The sequence below is a fragment of the Watersipora subatra genome, chromosome 3, assembly GCF_963576615.1.
Source record: "Watersipora subatra chromosome 3, tzWatSuba1.1, whole genome shotgun sequence".
NCBI classification, from domain to species: domain Eukaryota; kingdom Metazoa; phylum Bryozoa; class Gymnolaemata; order Cheilostomatida; family Watersiporidae; genus Watersipora; species Watersipora subatra.
In genome coordinates this window covers 61,042,895-61,049,359 of record NC_088710.1, presented here as the reverse complement: position 1 = coordinate 61,049,359, position 6,465 = coordinate 61,042,895, and positions in this window count along the sequence as shown.

Here is a 6,465-nt window from a genome sequence, read left to right as displayed (position 1 = left end):
AGCGTTTAAAAGTCTATCGTCACGGTCGCGTGACTCGATCTAGTAAAAGGCAATAGTTCAATGTTTGCAGTTTTGTTACATTTCTCTGATAAAAAATGGAGCAATTCAAAGATCATCTATCAAAGCTAGGCATAGTCACACTGAGACCAGAACAGTCTAAAGCTTTACAACATGTTATCGCAGGTTTTGACCAATTTTTATTATAATTAAATCAAAACAATTAATTAGGCATAAGAAATAAAATAACTCCCTTGATTGATTTATTATGCAACCAAAATTTCATACTTAATAACCAGCGTTTGTTTGTTGCCAATTCAGATTAAAAATAATACATAATACTCGCGTAGATCATAAATAAAACAAAACTTAGATTATTAAATAAGCTTTTCTTTACTAGAATTGTGCGTTCTACGTTGTTCTCTTGCCACTTCCTGCCATTTCCGAGAATGCTTCTTAGGGATAGAACGTCACTTGATATTCTTTCAGAAATAACAATTGTGGTATTAGCGACGTCAAAAGTCAACTTTTAGAGTTGTCTTCCCCGCGTGTTGCTAAGTGTCCCAGGCTCTTTCTCCCAATCCCCTACGAGAGCCATGCCCAGGCTAAGCTTAAACTATGAGTAGCCACAATTTGGATGGATTTTTTTAATATAAACTTTATGCAGAGATAAAAAAAATTTGGTTTGTAAAAATTATACAATAAAACAATATTGTTGAAGATAATGCAAAACATAATTTGCAGAACATATGGAATACATCATAGCCTCGTTGCCATTTGTGGTAAAATTTGGTCTGATGGCTTTATCAAGTGTAATCAGAGCTGTATTGACAGATACCTTTGCATAGCTGGACTCAATTCCATCAGACCCAAAAAGAAGAGCTCAAAATATTTTCAAAATATTTCACTACTAAGTGAAAACAGGTGAGCCCATGCTGCAAACTGTCAACCAGTTGCAAGAATGGCTTTATTAACCCTTTGCCAGAATCGGTGGGTTGTTTGATTTCAAATAAATTGACATTTTCGGTTCACTATTTTGATCAACTTATAAAACCACTTGTTCATTACTTGAATCAACTAATCAAATGTGACCAGCAACTTTTTTCCTACAATTTGATGCTAATAATGACTAAATAATGTTGACTATACATGGCTTTTTAGGGATGCAGCTGGTTTTGCCATATATTCAAACGAATTGTTTTCAAAGATGCAGCTTGCTTATTTTATCAAGTAACGAGTTTCCGGTGTGGGTAGCAACGAAAAACTTTGCTGATACAATAAAATAAGTTAACTCAACAGCTTAATTAACATAGACCGGCAGAATCGTAGTCAGTACTCAATTGTTTACACGGCATTTAGAGGAAACTAATATGACAAATTTATAATTTCCCTTATTTGAGGCGTTTGAGGCATTTATAATAATGTAACTGTAGCTAGATTTAGCATTTTATCCTAGCAACCATGACCAAATACAAAATAAAATTTATGCCAATAGAGCCACGTAGGACTAAACTTTTATTGCAATAGTCGGTGTGAATATGAGAAACAGATTGTTTCACGAAATACATCATTTTGGGCAAGTCTGGGTACATCTTTTTTGCTGAGGGTTTTTACCATGATCAATTTTTGTCGATTTTAATCTTCAAATATCTTGACAATGAGATTGCCTATAACCACAAACAACATTTCAGCTGTTAGAAAAAAATCAATAATTTTTGGGAAAATCAACTAAAATTTGATGCAATAACATCTTTAAGATAGCTAGCTATCTTAAAACGTCTAAAAGGTGTTTTAAATATATCACTTATTATAATGTTTATAAATAGGGAAATATTATGTAGTAAATAAACACTTTGTAACACACATAGAGCACTTGAAATTTATATTTTCTATTACAATTTAAACATTGACTAATATGACAAGTACCTGCTTACAAGCAGTAAAATATAAACTGATCAAAAAAAGTTTCTCTCTAATATGATTTACAGCAGAATCAAAAAGAAAAATCATTTTATAAAAACTTTGAATGTAAAGATTTTTGAATACCCCACTAGAAGTTATTCTCTCAAAAAGAAACAAAACAACAGCAACCACCTTATTGCAAACAAAAATCCTAGTTTATAAACTACACAAAGAGTTTCTACCTGCTAACCAAGAAATTGGCAGTTTTTAAATGTTGGCAGTTCTAATAGCAACTTGTTTAGTTATTAGTAAGCAAGATCAACCTCTGTTTTGAAAAGGGGTTTTTATGGAAAGATGTCTGAGTAATGGTATTGCTACACAAACTATGAAAATAAATATTTTATGCAGCCAACTTGTTAGCAATTTATCAGCAGCATGTCGACAGGGCACTGTGTTGAAACGAACATGTTGGATTTGTTTATAAAATAAATAATAATAAAATAGTTGACTCTAACAAATATAGTTTTGATTCTATATTACTCAGTTTTAATGTAGGCTAGTCAGCCCTAGGATTCACATTTTAATGATAATCACAACAGGGCTTCATAAACTATTCCTAAATACTTTGATAAAACATCTGAAATTGCAACATTATTTGATTGCCTCTAGCATAAACAGGAACTGTTCATAAAGCCTTCATCATAAATCTTTAGCTAATATGTTTTATTCACTCAAATTATTTATAGTAGCGTTTGTGTCATGAGTAAGAAGTGCGTACATGTCTAAAAGTGTTCAATGGTTACATTTAATGTTTTATAATGAGAATACTTAAACAGGCTTAATGAGAGTAACGGCTATTCTTCAGATTGTTTGTAGTTGAAATTAAAACAGCAATGATTGTTCAACTATTTTTTGTCTATTTGTAATTTTAAATAGTACCTACTATTATATTCAATGTTAATTTTTCAAAATTAACAAAACAGAAATAACTTATGTATAATTTATTTGCTGAAATGACTAGACCGCAATTAACTAACTATGACATTACTAAAACAGATCATAATGTTATGCATAAAATAACATGTAAAGCAAACATTTTCATAAACTTTTTTGTGGTATTTAGTAATCATTATTGTTATCCCATTGCAACACTATTATGCAAAATATTCACAGAAATATTTTGCATAATGTGGTTCAAAAATATTATCAAAATGTTCTATGAAATAGTACAGGAATAAACTTCACTAACATTATCACAACGTTGTTAGAGATCATTGTTTTTGAATGTGTCAGCAGTATTCCATGTTGGTTACTTTCGAATTTTTGAGCATGAATTCCCATATAATGCTGACATGCAATGTAACCGGAGTGCTATGGTGTGACATCATATTTACCTTTAAATGAGTGTCCAAACAAGTTACAAGAAAGTTACTTTGGAATGTTGGAGTGTAAATATCCATGAAACATCAGCTGTACCATCGATAACTGTTATATGCATATAAACATCTATATAACATTGCAATGTGAAGGGAAATTTACAGTGCAACATAATTCCTACTTTCAAATGAATGTTAGAACAAAGTTCTGACAATATTTCTCTTATAATCTCATTTAATAACTTGTTCATTGTAACACTTTACTCTCCCTAGTTAGCTGTCTCTTTTTGAATTTTTCTTGATAGTTTAATAAATAAACTGGCAAAAGTTTTTTAAGAAATAAGTTAATCTATTTTTGAGGTTGTCGCACTTTTATAGGCCTAATAAAAAAGTATCTAAAATTTGATGAAATGAAGCAAATTGAAATTTTATTTATTTTTATTACAACTATAAAAACGAACAAAATAAAGTAGACAAATTTTGTTAATTTTATATGATTCAAACCTAGAAGCATCAAGAGCATCAATAATTTCAATTTTCACACTTCATTACAAATATCGGAAAAATAACTAGATTTCGTTAAAGTGCATTTGGCATTGGAGCGCATTTTTGATAGCGTAAGATCATAAAAAATGTGTCAAAAGCGATTTTCATAGCTCTATGATGATGATGTTTAATATCATTGTTTTTATTTTATGCTACCATTTGTGTATTTACCAACCGTATAGCTTGAGGGAGAAATTTCATGGAAGATTATGATTGGTGCAATATAGTAGCATTTAAAGCCATTCATAACAATCCACTCGAAGGAAATTTAATGAAACACTGTCAGAATGTTTGAAATTGTCTACATATTTATACCTCACTAATTTTCTGCACACAATGATTCAGTGATGTTGCCTAAGATTTTTGAGGCAACATCATAAAAAAGATTTGAAATATTTTACAACATTTTCTTAATGTTGCACGAATGTTGTGCGGAGATTAATTCCAGAGACGTATTTCCGGAATGTTCCTAGAACATTAAACAATGTCTACACATCATCTTGTGACAACATTGCAATGAAGTCTAGGAGATTTGTCGGAATATTGCTACAATGTTCTAGGAATATAAAACTGCTAGTTGGATAGCTGTTAGCGAAATATATAGCTCTTACTGTGCCTCACACCTAAAGTAGTTACCTTATCAGACCACCACTCTAAACAACTAAGCCAATCAGTAACCTGCCAAACCTTTCAAGTTTTTGTGACAACATTTATTCTCTGTACTTTATAATAAAGATACTAACAGACAAAATGTCTGATGGTCAGTAATTATGCAAATAGCGATAATAAAAGATTTGGATGACTTCATAACTCTTCCACGGTTGAGGCCAATTTTCATTAGTGAATCTATTTTTCAGAGTATATCATAGCTTAGTAAGCCAGTGTGTTGCTAATGTATATGTTTAGAAGTGGCTACGAATTTCATTCTACGAGTTGCATGTACTCACCAAATATGGTATGTAGTTTTTATCCTGTATTATAAAATGGAAACGACACAAAAGACTGGTCTGACTACTTACCATATACTTGAACAATACTAAATTTATATATATATATATATATAAATATATATATATATATATTTATATATATATATATATATATATATATATATATATATATATATATATATATATATATATATATGTATATATATATATATATATATATATCGGAAAAACATCATAAAAAGATATATAAGATATAGAAAGATATATAGTAAGAGCTATATAAGATATCCAGCAGGCATAATAAAGTGGACTGAGGAAGCCATCAAAGAAACGGATATAGCAACTCGTAAACTGCTGACCATGCATGGAGCACTCCACCCAAAATCTGATACTACTAGATTGTATCTTGAAAGTGTACAGCAGACAGTAAAAGAGGAGGAGCAAAGCATCAAAGCATATGCAGCCTCCATGGCCATCTCAGATAAGTTGCTAGCGGAATTTCAATCGGCTGCTCTTACAACCGACCAACGCCCTGATGATGAGGAAATTGACTGGCACACGAAACCTCTTCATGGTGCTTACCACCAACAAATATCTAAGGTTGGCAATCTTCGCCAGACATATATGTGGCTGAACAAAGGAAACCTAATGGCCAATACAGAGTAGCTAATCATGGCAGCACAGGAGCAAGTGCTCCCAACAAGGCAACTCCAAACGAAAATCTATCACACTAAAGACGATCCTAGATGCAGAATGTGCAAAGATGCACCTGAAACCATCCAACACATCATCAGTGGATGCAAGCAGCTAGCAGGGAACGCATACATTGAGCGGCATAATCATGTCGCAGGTGTTGTGTATAGAAGTCTATGTGATGAGTATGGCCTTTATAAACCACAACACTGGTGGGAAGCTCCTGGTAAGGTCAATGAAAATGACCGGGCTAAGATCCTCTGGGACTTCTGCATCCAAACTGACAAGCATGTCCAGGCAAACCAACCAGATATAGTGGTGGTAGACAAGGAGAACAAGAGGGCTACTATAATAGATATAGCAGTACCTAATGACTACAATATAGCCAGCAAAGAAAAAGAAAAGGTAGAGAAATATCTCTCCCTTGGAGAAGAAATTGAAAAATGCTGGAATGTAAGAACAACTGTAATCCCAGTAGTCATTGGGGCACTGGGCGCAATAACACTGGCACATAAAATGTGGCTTGCCCAAATACCAACAGCAATCAACTCAGGTGAGTTGCAGAAAAGTGCGCTATTGGGAACAGCTAAGATCTTGAGGCGAGTGCTCAAACTCCCAGGTCTCTGGTAGGAGACCCGAGTTAGAGCAGAATTTACCACCCATACGGGGTATCCGGGGTGAGGAAACAATTTATATATATATATATATATATATATATATGTCAATGACCAAATGGAAGACAGAACTGGAGGCTAATGGCAAAAAGCTGGCGAGTGTACAAATTAAGCGAGGCATCTATCAAGGTGACTCCTTATCACCGCTGCTCTTCTGCATATGCCTAAACCCTCTAAGCAATATGCTGGAGGAGACTCAATATGGGTACCAGTTTAAGAGTGGCACCAAGATAAACCACCTCTTCTACATGGATGACATCAAGCTGTACGCTAACAAAGAAACGGACATTGATTCGCTAATACACCTCACTCAGGTATACAGCAAGG